The sequence below is a fragment of the Oryctolagus cuniculus genome, chromosome 8, assembly GCF_051225735.1.
Source record: "Oryctolagus cuniculus isolate XC-2025 breed Fujian yellow rabbit chromosome 8, ASM5122573v1, whole genome shotgun sequence".
NCBI lineage: Eukaryota > Metazoa > Chordata > Mammalia > Lagomorpha > Leporidae > Oryctolagus > Oryctolagus cuniculus.
Genome location: NC_142874.1, coordinates 80,411,730 through 80,425,782, shown reverse-complemented (window position 1 = coordinate 80,425,782; position 14,053 = coordinate 80,411,730). Strand labels below are relative to the sequence as shown.

The window sequence follows — 14,053 nt, the reverse complement described above, 5'->3', positions numbered from 1 at the left end:
AATATTTATGGGAAAATTGCAGGGCCATGTTGTTACATATCAATATAACCTTGAATATAAATAGCATCAACTCTCCAGTTAAAAGATACAGACTGGCTGCATGGATAAAAACAAGACCCATCTATTTGCTGCCTACAAGAAACACATCTCACCAACAAAGATACACACATACATGAAAGTGAAAATACAGAAAAAAAAATTCAATGCTAATGGAAAGTAAAAAAGAGCAGATTTAGTAATCCAAATATCAGATAAAATGGACTTTAACACAAAAATTTTGTTAAAAAAGATGAAGAAGGGCACTATGTAATGATTAAGAGATCAATTCAACAGGAAGATGTGACTATAATAAATGTATATGTACCCAATTATAGGGTTCCTGGCTATTTAAAAGAAATGTTAATGGATCTAAAGGGAGACATAGACTCCAATACAATAGTAATAAGGGACTTCAACACCTCATTTTCATCAATGGACAGATCAACTAGACAGAAAATCAACAAAGAAACAACAAAAGCTAGTTGACAGTTTGGACCAAATGGACCTAACTGCTATCTACAGAACTTTTCATCCTACAGTTGTAGAACACACAACCTTCTCATCAGTGCATGTAACTTTCTCTATGACAGACCATATACTAAGCCATAAAGCAACTCTCAGCAAATTCAAAAAAACTGAAATCATACCTTGCATCTTCTTTGACCATCTTCTTCTTCTAGCATTGAATGGAATGAAGCTGTAAATTAACAATTCAAGAATCTCTAGATCATGTGCAAACACATGGAGACTGAATAACATGCTCCTGAATGAAAAGTAGGTCACAGAGGAAATTAAAAGAGAAAAAAAACTCTGGAAAGAAATGAAGATGACAATACATCATTATAAAAACTTAAAGGATACAGCAAAACCAATGTTAAGTGGGAAGTTTACAGTCTACATGAAAAAAATGGAAAGGTACCAAATAAATGAGGTAACTGCATCTCAAGGACTAGAAAAAAAAATCTAACCCCAAATTAGTAGGAGGAAGGAAATACTTTAAATTAGAGAAGAATTGAAAAAAAATACAAAAGATCAGTAAAATGAAGAGCTGTTTTTTTGAAAAAATAAACAAAATTGATACATCATTGGCCCAACTAACAAAAAAACAGCTGAAAACCCAGTTCAGTAAAATCAAATTTGAAAAAGCAAATGTAACTAGTTACCACAGAAATAAAAAGAATTACCAGTAATTAATATAAAGAGCTATATGACAACAATTTGGAAAAACTAGAAGATATGGATAGATTCCTGGACACATACAATCTACCTAAATTGAGCCATGAAGACCCAGAAAATCTAAACAGACCAATACCAAGATGGAGATTGAGTTAGTAATAAAGACCCTCCCAGCAAAGAAAACCCCAGGACCAGATGGCTTCAATGCTGTATTTTACCAGACATTGAAGAACTAATTCCAATTCTTCTCAAGCTATTCAAAACAAGTGAAACAGAGGGAATCCTCCTAAATCCCTTCTATGAGGCTATATTTGCAGATGACATGGTTCTATATATCGGGGATCCAAAAGACTCCAGTAACAGACTATTGGCACTCAGGAAGAGTTTGGTAAAGTGGCAGGAAGGAAAGTCAACACACAAAATTCAACAGCCTTTGTATACACAGACAAATCCATAACTGAGAAAGATGAATCCCATTCATAATAGCTACAAAATGATTAAATACCTTGAAATAAATTTAACCAAGGATATCAAAGATCTCTACATTATAAATTATAAAACATTAAAGAAAGAAAAGAAGAAGACATTTAGAAATGGAAAATTTTCCCATGTTCATGGAATGGAAGAATCAGTATCACCAAAATGTCTATACTACCTAAAGCAATTTACAGATTCAATGCGATCTCAATCAAAATACTAATGACATTCTTGGCAGACTTAAAATAAAATGATGCTAAAATTCATATGGAAACACAAGAGACCCTGAAGTGATAAAGCAATCTTATACAACACAAACAAAACTGGAGACATCACAATACCTGATTTCAAGACATGTTACAGGGCAGTTATAATCAAAACAGCCTGGTACTGGCACAAAAACAGGTGTGTAAACCAATGGAACAGACTAGAAACTCCAAAAATTAATCCACATATCTACAACTGACTTATCTTTGACAAAGAAGCTAAAATCAATCCCTGAAGCAAGGATAGTTTCTTTAACAAATGGTGCTGGTTAAATTGGACCTCCACATGCAAAAGTATGAAACTAGACACTTACCTTACACCTTACACAAAAGTGCACTCAAAATGCAACAAAGACCTAAATCTATAACGTGATACCATCAAATTACTAGAGAATATTGGGGAAACCCTACAATATGGTGGCATAGGAAAAGACATATTGGAAAAGACCCCAGTAGCACAGGCAATCAGAGCCAAAATTAGTAAGTGGGATGACAAACTGAAAAGCTTTTGCACTGCAAAACACTCAGCAAAGTAAAGAGGCAACTGACACAATGGGAGAAAATATTTGCAAGCTAAGCAACTAATGGCTTAACATCCAAAATCTCTAATGAGTTTAAGATATTCAACAACAAAACAAACAACCCTGCTAAGAAAGGGGCAAAGGACTTGAATGGTCATTTTTCAAGACAGGAAATTCAAATGGCCAACAGACACCTGAGTCTAGGATCACTTGGCCATCAGGGAAATGCAAATCAAAACCACAATGAGGTTTCACCTCATTTCAGTCAGAATGCCTCCCATACCCAAATCAACAAACAATACATGCTGGTGCAGGTACCCTTATCTACTGTTGGTGAGAATGCAAACTGTTCCAGCCACTGCTGGAAGACAGCTAGAGATATCTCAGAAATCTGAATATAGATCATCCCACTCTTGAGAATTTATCCAAACCAAAAGAAATCAGCATCTAAGAGTCTGTACCACCATGTTCACTGCAGCACAATGCACAACAGTTAAGATCCAGAATCAACCGAGATGTCTATCAACAGTTGACTGGATAAAGAAATTGTGGTATATATATATATATACTATAAAGTACTACTCTGCTATAAAAAAAATGAAATGCTATCTTTTCCAACAAGATGCATGCAACTGGAAATTATTATAGTTAATGAAATAATACAGTCATCAAAAGACAGATATCATATGTTTTCCCTGATCCAAAGGTAACTAATAGAGTACCTCAAATGTAATGTATCGGAGTGAAATGGACATTTTGAAATTCAGTGATTGTTTTACAGCCTTCATCTGATCTGTTGAGTAACAGTATTTTTTTTCTTCATACTATTTGTTGAACTATTTTACTTAGTGTAGGTTAACTATATGAACAATAAGTAAACTGAAAATAAATTCTGGTAAAAATTAAGAGTGGGAATGTGAGATAGAAGAAGAAGAAGGGTTGGAGTGTGGGCAGGAGGGAGAGTGGGGAGGAAGTATCACTATGTTCCTAAATTTGTACATATGAAATACATGAAACTTGCATAATAAATAAAAATTACAAAAAATAAAATTGCACACAGCTCGAGATAAAATGACTATATTCTCTTTATTTTTCATTTGATTTCTTTAAGGATTTTTTTTATTTGAAAAGCAGAGGAAGAGAGAAAGAGAGAAAGATAAAGAGAGAGAGGGAGAAAGAGTAATCTTCCATCTGCTGCTTCACTCCCCAAATGGCCACAACAGTCTGAGCTGTGCTGGTATGAAGATGAGAGCCTGGAACTCCATCTGGACTTCCCACATAGGTGGCAGGGCTCCAAATACTTGGGCTATCATCCACTAGTTTACCAGGTGTATTAGCAGGTAGCTGGATCACAAGAAGAGCAACTGTGGCAGGAACCGACAGTTCAGTATGGGATGCCATTGTTGCAAGCACTGGGTTAAGCTGCTGTGCCACAACACTGTCCCCCCTTTTTTCTCTTTATTTATATAACTTCAGATTACCAAGTCTTGCACGTTCAGAGTCCATGCCTTCCTGATTGTATCATAACTAGGCATTGTAATAACTTTCTCTCGAATCTGCTCTGAGTCAGCATCCTATTCTGAAAGGAACTTGCATCCAGTTGGAGCCCTGGCATACTGGTGTGCCACAATGCCCTGTAAATCCATTTGTGACATGAAACAGTGCCAAGGCTCTACAATACTAGGAATTGGGAGGAGGGATTAGGAGTCAGAAAAATGACTGAGTTTGTTTTATGTTTGCGAAACAAATATGAAACACAAAAAGGAAACAGAATCATGAAAGTTAAAGATTTATGAGAAAAGCATTAAAATCCAGGATAGTAAAACTATAAAGAGCCAAGCTTGTTTCTTGGTCCTACAGTTAGGTCCGTCTAGAATGCTTCCAATGATAGGAAATGCAATGTCTTACAACACAGCTCATTTTATTTCTGAATCATTTACTAATGGAAGACTATTATTTGAATTCATACTAGTCCTACTTGTCTGGGATGTTAATAAACATAGAATCTCTTCTACATTCCAGTTCTTCAAATATGGGCAGACAGTTACCGTGTTTTTGAGTTGTCTCAGTTATTTCAGCCAATCCTCACACTCTGTGGCTGCCAGGACTCTTTCTTGGCATGCACTTCAGTGTATCTGTACCTCTCCTTAATATCTGGCACTTTAATTCAAACATAATACTCTAGATGTAGTCTGAACAGTGCAAAACTCAGCAGAATTGGTACCTTCCTTGATCTGAGGTCGATACTTTATTAGGAAACATATTTGCTTCTTTGGCAGGACACCACATGGTGAGCTTGCAGGCTAAAACCTCAAGCTATTTTTTTTTTCCATATACATAGTCTTCAGCCAGATTTCCTGCATCTTGCAGAAGAGTAGTTCATTTTGTGAATCAACAGAGAAATTTCATTTCTTCAGACTTTCTCTCTTCTTGTATTTAATGATCTAGAAGATGCTTAACTTTTGTCATACAATATGTTAGCTATTCCTGCCCTGATGAATTTGGTAAATATTTGTCTTAGTTTGAGTTACATGTAAAGGAGTTTGAATGGGGCAGAAGTAACTCAGAATAAAGCCTTAAAATTGTTACTAGACACTTGCTTTATGGTTAACTTTGAATTATTACTCAATTCATTTTGAATGGCATACTCATATCGCCTCTCGACCTTTTGGCTAAGATCAAGTGTGAATGGCATACTCATCTTTTTACTTACCATTCAGCATATTTTTTCAATTTAAAAAAGATTGTCTTTTCTGTAAGTCTTATTGAAACTGAGATACGCCACCTCTGTAACTTCCCCTGATGTCACTATACTGGAAGATATTTAAGTATTTGGGGGACATGGTTTCTTCTCAAAGGCCCAAGGGAGCTTCAGGTAGTCACCAATTACTTTATTAAATTATGCAATAACAATAAATCATCTAGTCAAGTAAAATTATGTTTAAATACTATAGCATTATTGATCTATTAATCAACTGTTCTTGTTTCTTTCTTTTTTCTTTTTTTAAGAAAACCCAGGCAGTTTTTCACTTTGTATGTGTATGTGTGTAGAGGAGAGCTAAGGGAAGGTTTGCATCAGTGTAGTTTTTTTTTTTTTTTTTTTAATTTGACAGGTAGAGTCATAGACAGTGAGAGACAGAGAGAGGGGTCTTCCTTCCGTTGGTTCACTCCCCAAATGGCCGCAATGGCTGGAGTTGAGCCGATCCACAGCCAGGAGCCAGGAACCAGGAGCCAGGAGCTTCTTCTTGGTCTCTCATGCGGGTGCAGGGACCCAAGCACTTAGGCCATCCTCCACTGCCGCCTAGGCCACAGCAGAGAGCTAGACTGGAAGAGAAGCAACTGGGACTAGATCTCGGGGTGCCGGTGTCACAGGTGGAGGATTAACCAAGTGAGCCACGCGCTGGCCCCGACTCTTCTTGTTTCTAAAATCCATACTTTTCTTTTTTGGCTAATAAGGCACTACACATCTTCAGTTTTATGAAATCTTTGATTTTCATGAGTCTTCAATGACTTATTTGAAATATCTTGAGATACACATTACTGTTCAAATAGTGGCATGTAATTTAAACCTACTCTGGATTGTCAAACTCTTTTCACAATTTGTTAACCCAGGTTAACAAGCACTGTCCTCTAAGGATAAACCCCCAGTGAATCAGTGCTAAAAGTAGTCACTAGAGGGCAATGAAGAGCTGAAAAATAGGTTCAGGACCAAATGACCTCTGCTAGGAGGCCAGCCCTCTTTGTAGGGGAGGAAAATCTCTTAGGCTTAACCCCAAATTGCAATCTATATATGACTCACATAAGAGCCAGTGTGGAACTGGAACATGATCAAGACGACATTCAGTTGGACATTACAGCAATTATACAATGTTTTTTAAGAATTTTGACATCAGTGCCAGAAAATAGCTTGGTAATTAACGAGTCTTGGTGTGGTAGCAAAAGTCTATATTCAAAGTTAAGATCTAGGCCAGTGCCATGGCTCACTAGGCTAATCCTCCACCTGAAGTGCCGGCACCCTGGGTTCTAGTCCTGGTTGGGGTGCTGGTTCTGTCCCAGTTGCTCCTCTTCCAGTCCAGCTCTCTGCTGTGGCCTGGGAGTGCAGTGGAGGATGGCCCAGGTCCTTGGGCCCTGCACCTACATGGGAGACCAGGAAGAAGCACCTGACTCCTGGCTTTGGATCGGCGCAGCACCGGCCGTGGTGGCCATTTGGGGGGTGAACCAACGGCAGGAAGACCTTTCTCTCTGTCTTTCTCTATCTCTCACTGTCTAACTCTGCCTGTCAAAAAAAAAAAAAAAAAAAAAAAAAAAAAAAAAAAAAGCTAAGGTCTAAGTAGTATCGATTCAGCAATTATAGTTACAATTTATTGTGTGTTTCCTATGTCTAGCAATGAGCCAAGAGTATCTCCCATTCTTAGAACAAAGTAATAATTATCTCTATTTCACAAAAAGGAAATGGTTTAAGGATTTTTAGGAGCAGAACTGGGATCTGGGCAGAAGTCAGCTCAACTGCAAAACATGACCTCTCTATGTCAGAAGAATAAACACTATTCTGACTCAAATAATTAGAACCTGGGAAGACAGAGTGGTGAAAACCTTGTGGCAATATGCTCTAATGAGGCTGGTCTTCTATCTTAAAAGCTGTGGAGGGTGGAAACATTTGACTTATCTTGGGCTTCTTTGCTTTAAGATATATGGTCCTTCACAGTCTGTAGTTCAATCTGTCTTTAAGGAGGATGCAAACAACACATCCTATTAACACATTCTATTTTCTTTAACATATTGAAGCAAATATATACTTTTGCTTCAAGATGTTAATATATGACATAATATAATATATGACATTTAAAAAGTTCTACTTATTTAACACAAACTTAGTAATGAAAATTATTGAATAACAATTTGAATTTCAAACAGGACCTACAAATTTTGGTACAAATATTGGCCAAAAATGAGGAACCAGATTGATCTAGTAAGAATTCACATTAATTAGTTAAGGGATAGAATATTTAAAGGGAGTAAAAAACTCTTTAATTTTAGCATCTGTAAAACTCCTATTATGGATGGGTAAATGAATTTTGGGATAAAATGATCAGTGGCAGTATAATAAAAGATCTTAAATAAGTTCCTGGAAGTGAACAGAAAGTGGAGAGAAAAGATGATTCAAAAGGTAGCTCAGGAAAAGACAAGGTCATTGATGTCAAATGCATGACATTTTGAATAAAGCTATTTCCAGACATCTGAGATTTATTTTTATTTTTTTGACAGGCAGAGTTATACAGTGAGAAAGACAGAGAGACAGAGAGAAAGGGCTTCCTTCCGTTGGTTCACCCTGAAATGGCCACCACAGCCGGAGCTTGGCCGATCCAAAGCCAGGAACCAGGTGCTTCCTCCTGGTCTCCCATGCGGGTGCAGGGCCCAAGCACTTGGGCCATCCTCCACTGCCTTCCCGGGCCACAGCAGAGAGCTGGACTGGAAGAGGAGCAACCGGGACAGAATCCGGTGCCCCAACCAGGACTGGAACCCGGTGTGCCGGCGCTGCAGGCAGAGGATTGGACAAGTGAGCTGCGGCGCCGGCCGAGACATCTGAGATTTAAAAAGGCAGTATTTATAGATACACTGGAAGAATTTTAGAACAAACTATAGGGTCATGTAACAAGAATGGTTCTTCATATTCTTATTGTTCTGGCTTCTAATGTCTTTTCTCAGCAAAGAAGTTATTAGAATGATAAATTACCACCAAAATCTATTCTGGGTTTTCTGAAGAGACTCCTCTGGTTTCTTAGAATTACTGTGGAAACCACTAGTCATGTTCTCCTTCCTCTGTGTTTTCCTTCTCCCCACCATACACAAATAAGATTCCCTGTTATTAATACACCCTTTCCTTGAAATTATTAGATCATGTTTCTATGGCTACTTTCTCTGATCTAAAAAAATAAAATTTACAAGGAATAGGATATAGAAAAAAATTTTCAGGTTTATGAACTATAATTCATGTTGTTTTTGTCATTTTAATGAAGACATACATTTTACACACTTGTAAAAAATAAATGAAATACTTATTTCAAATCCTACTTAAACAAAATATCTAGGAGGGTCTGTGTTTCAAAAACTAAAATTTCTTACTGTGTTTCACTTAGAGTTAAGCATAGAAATGTGTTTTAAAAATCCATATGTATCGTCCTTGATTTTCACTGCACAAAGTGTCTCAAAGAATAAGGTTTCCACAGTTATTGTAGGCAATTTTGTGTATAAGCATGGCTAATAACTATAAATGTATCTCATAACCACGCACAGGTGAACCTAACTCAGACCAGGCAGTAACATGCCAATGTCCCACTTGGCTGAAAACAGAATCAAGCCTTAAAAGTTGGGCTGTTTCTAAAAGGTGCCTTGGACACTTAACACCTATACAACAGAAGCCAAATATCTGGAACTTCTTAGAAATGATTTTCAATTCCATCTAACAGGAAGTATCTTTCCCTTTGCTCTTCTCTGCGCACTTATCTGTCTTGTGTTATTTGGGTCCCCGCTTTTCTCCTCGAAACTGAGTTAAGTTCTTTTCTCTCTTCTCAATTTCTCTACTGTTACTTGACCATATGTGAGCAGACAGCATCTGTTTGTGAGCCTGTGCCAGATGGATGAAATTAATTACTGGAGAAATTTGAAGAAAGGCAGATCAAGGTGTTTTTAACATACATGTGAGATGAGGGAAGAAAATAAGAATTGAAAGACAAAGATACTCCTTGCCATGAATAAACCAGTCACTTCTCAGAGTTTCACCACATCCAATGGCACCACGTGAATCCAGTGTAAGATTATCACAGATACAAGTATATTACACTTACCTTCCCCCCTCAAGACAGTCTAACTAAAATCTATCAAAATAAATGGGCAGACTCATTATTTAAATACTATGTAAACCCAATTAGCCAATTTCTGATATGTCCAAATTCTATATAGAATAGTGATAATTAAATGACTACATGACTACACAGGAAACTATGGGAAAATAAGAATCAATGGAAATATTAACAAGCCCAGGTCTCATGCCATCCTGCAGAGGCTGTACTATATTTTTACTATAAAATAAACTAGTAGAAAGCAGTCAGCCTGCTATTTCAAGTCACTAAATTCATATGGGTGGGGCTCAAGAAATACCATGCAAATAATAATGACTAACATCTGTAGAGTCTACAGGATCTGGTCTACACATTGTTCTGTTTAACCTTCGTAACTGTTATAATCCTCATTTATAGCTCAGGAAACCAAGGCTTAGGGAGATAAAGTGGTCTAGTTAAGATCACATGGCCAAAAAAACGTGTTTGAAACCATAACTTTTAACTCCAAATGAGGTTGTCTGATTCCAAACCTACTATTAGTACATTCTGCTGCCTTTTCAAAAATGTTTAAACAAATTCTATATTATAGGGACAAAAATGTTGTATCTTTTAATGTAATATTTCCAAAAATGTTGCCCTTTAGTACCTTCTAGCAATAGGAGCTATGATCTACGATTTTATGAAGATAATATTTGCTAATTATTCTGATATGGAAAGTGAACATTTGAAAATGGTATTGAAATTTACATAAACTCTTTCTTTTGGTTATATTTGCGATCAAAATTTTTTTCCATTTACCAAAGCTTGTAATTTACCAAAGCCTGTAATGATATAAAGAAAAAAAAAAGTGAAGCCCACCTAGCCTCCTCATGGCTATCGCCACATGCTCAACACAAAAAGGGCTATCAAGTCATAAACAATGTGATGTCTCAACATGAAGAGTACTGATTTTAAATGAAATATGTTAAGAAGAAAGAAATGAATCCCATATCTTTAACTAGACAATATAATATTATTTTGAAAAAGATGATTTATTTTATTTATTTGAAAGGCAGAGTTACAATCAGAGAGAGGGAGAGATAAAGAGGTCTTCTATCTGCTGGCTTACTCCCCAAATGGCTGCAACAGCCAGGGCTGGCCCAGGCCGAAGGCAGGAGCTCGGAGCTACTTCCAGGTCTCTCACATGGGTGCAGGGGCCAAAGCAATTGAGTCACCTCCACTACTTTCCCAGGCACATTAGCAGGGAGCTGGATGGGAACCGTCACCCATGTGTGAGGTTGGTGTTACAGGAGGTAGCTTAACCTGCTCTGCCACAGTGCCACCTCCAGACAATGTAATCTTTTTGTTTGCTTGTTTTTGACAGGCAGAGTGGACAGTGAGAGACAGAGAGAAAGGTCTTCCTTTTCCATTGGTTCACCCCAAAATGGCCGCTGCGGCCAGTGAGCTGCGGCCAGCACACCGCACTGATCCGAAGCCAGGAGCCAGGTGCTTCTCCTGGTCTTCCATGTGGGTGCACGGCCCAAGGACTTGGGCCATCCTCCACTGCACTCCCAGGCCACAGCAGAGAGCTGGACAGGACGAGGAGCGACCGGGACAGAATCTGGCGCCCCGACCGGGACTAGAACCTGGTGTGCTGGTGCAGCAGGCTGAGGATTAGCCTATTGAGCTGTGGCGCCGGCCCAGACAATGTAATCTTTAAGGTAGTTAACATATTCTCATGGTAGGTAGACTTGAGCTCACTTTTTTTTTAAGGCCTGAAATGCTTCTACAGTTGAAATATTTCTAGGAAAATTAAAACCAATTCTCTCAAATTACAAAGAAACTATGCTCCCTCTTGCTTGGGGCAAAATATTCAAATATTTAGTTTAAATAGGGAATAGTTTACAAAAGATCAAAATTATCTTTTGGGAGTTATTTACATGTAAGTAAATCTACCTTAACACATGCAAATAGGCCATATTCAAAGCTGCCACAGAAGGAAACAAAACTCATTCCCTAATTGTTGTAGCATAACATTAACATAAGTTTTGAGTAACTAAAATGTTTTTTAAACATAGTAAGACGGTAATTTTATAATTTTAATAGAAACTAGGAATTAGCAATTCTCTTCTTTATAGATTTTTATCTTGTCCAGTAGTCCAAATAAAGTGGCTCTTTGTTTCCCGTCGACTCTTTGATGTGCCTCAGGGCAAGGCCCATTAAAACATTTTTTAAAAACATGAGCTGCCCACTTCTGATGTTACCCTGCCTCCATCAATCTGCTCTCCTCATGGGCTATAATCAGTGACAAAGTCCTACAGTGGTCCAGCTGGCTTGTGTTAGGTGAACAAGCTATGGAGGCTCCTGTAGCTTACTGTGAAGTGTGCTGGTGTTCTCTGCTTCTGAACACTTGGGATCGCTTTGGGACAGGAGTGAAGAGCCTGAACTTGGAAGCATGGAGAGACCGATTACGCTTTTGTGCAGGTGTCCAGGAAAGACTTGTTTGGAGGTCAACTTTTGCTTATGGGGGCCCAGCTCTTTTTGAGTTAGCCCAATATTTATGTGGCTATGCATAGAAAAAGCAGATTGAACTCTCTCAAGGGAGACACACTTCCCTTTATCACAAGTCTCTGTAGCCTTCTGCCTCACACAGTCTGACTGAAATTTTAAGAGCCAGAAATAACATTTTGGAATATAAATTGGATCATGTCACACCAGTGCTGAAAACCTTTCTGTGGTACCCTTCACACTTGTGGTTAGTCTCGAATTCCTTAAGTGGCCCTTAGGACTCTGTGATTCGGCCCCTGACTATGTGTCTCATTTCCTACCACATTCTGCCCATTCTCGCCACACCAGCCTACTGACTATTCCACGGATACACAAAGCTGGTTCCAATCTCAGGACCTTAGCCACTGCTGCAGTTTTGGCCTGGACCAACTTTTTTTTTTTTTTTTTTTTTAAGGTAGATTACAGACAGAGAGAGGGAGAGACAGAGACAAAGGTTTTCCTTTCGCTGTTTTACTTCCTGAATGACTGCCAGCAGCCAGAGCTGCACCAATCCAAAGCCAGGAGCCAGGAGCTTCTCTCGGGTCTCCCATGTGGGTGCAGGGGCCCAAGGACTTGGGCCATCTTTCACTGCTTTCCCAGGTCATAGCAGGGAGCTGGATTATAAAGAGAAGTCGGGACTAGGACCAGCGCCCAAATGGGATGCCGGCACCACAGGCAGAGGATTAACCCACTGCGCCATAGTGCCAGGCCTGGACCAATTTTGAATTAGCCTCTTCATTGCATTCAGGTTTCAAATACTTCCTCTTCATAGCCACCTTCTCTGAGTGTCCTATCAAAATAGCAATTCCCTTCATTTCTTTTCTCTTAAGTGACATTATTGTTCTTCAAAGTATTTGCCATCTCGGCACTGTATCATGTTTTTTCATTAAATAAGTATTAGGTCTAAACATGCCATTTTTAAAGATTACAAAAATATAAATATCAAAAATTTAAATGATACAACAGAAGATTCAAATGCTATCTATTTGTTTATATTCATTGATGTATATTTTCTTAAGATAAAAATAATTCTTATAAATCCAGTTGTCTGAGGATGAATGTAACTTTGGTTAGATTATTCTATTCAATTTTATTCAATACTGTTTATTTTACAGGCTTTGTCATTATATTATATGTATATTATATGTATCATATTATATGTATAATCCAATCACTATAAAACAACAAAAACTCCACAAAAATGCTCAAGGAAATAAAGGCTAAGAAATGTATTCAGGGACGGCGCCGCGGCTCACTAGGCTAATCCTCCGCCTTGCAGCATCGGCACACCGGGTTCTAGTCCCGGTCGGGGCACCGGATTCTGTCCCGGTTGCCCCTCTTCCAGGCCAGCTCTCTGCTGTGGCCCAAGAAGGAGGGGAGGATGGCCCAAGTGCTTGGCCCTGCACCCCATGGGAGACCAGGAGAAGCACCTGGCTCCTCCCATCGGATCAGCGCGGTGCGCCGGCCGCGGCGGCCATTGGAGGGTGAACCAACAGCAAAGGAAGACCTTTCTCTCTGTCTCTCTCTCTCACTGTCCACTCTGCCTGTCAAAAAAAAAAAAAAAAAAAAGAGAAATGTATTCAAGTTTTTATGAGGTATGAAAATGACAGCTTTTTTTTTTTTTTTTTTTTTTTGACAGGCAGAGTTAGACAGCGAGAGAGAACGAGACAGAGAGAAAGGTCTTCCTTCCGTTGGTTCACCCCTTAAATGGCCGCTAAGGCCGGTGCGCTGCACTGATCGGAAGCCAGGAGCCAGGTGCTTCCTCCTGGTCTCTCATGCGGGTGCAGGGCCCAAGCACTTGGGCCATCCTCCACTGCCTTCCCGGGCCACAGCAGAGAGCGGGACTGGAAGAGGAGCAACCGGGACACAATCTGGTGCCCCAACCGGGACTAGAACCCGGGGTGCCAGTGCCACAGGCGGAGGATTAGCCTAGTGAGCCTCAGTGCTGGCCACAAATTACAGCTTTTGAGAAGTGTACAAATCCCACTAAGTATGAACAAAGACAGAGGAAACTTACCTGGAATTTAAATTGGTTATAAAGAGAGCTTTCCTAATTCTGTAGGTGAAAGTAATTGTGACTTCTTCACATCAGAGAAAGCTTTGGAAATTTCTTCTCTGGATTTTGTGTAAATGAAAATTATCTTTTGGGAGTTATTTACATGTAAGTAAATCTACCTTAACACATGCAAATAGGCCATATTCAAAGCTG

The 14,053-nt window shown here is 38.9% G+C and overlaps 1 protein-coding gene across 1 annotated transcript in view; it reads right to left on the bottom strand.

Moving 5' to 3' along the window:
* The window catches only part of ARSJ (arylsulfatase family member J), a 103,400-nt gene that overhangs the window by 59,187 nt on the left and 30,160 nt on the right, over positions 1-14,053 (bottom strand). The gene's annotated exons all lie outside the window — the stretch shown is intronic.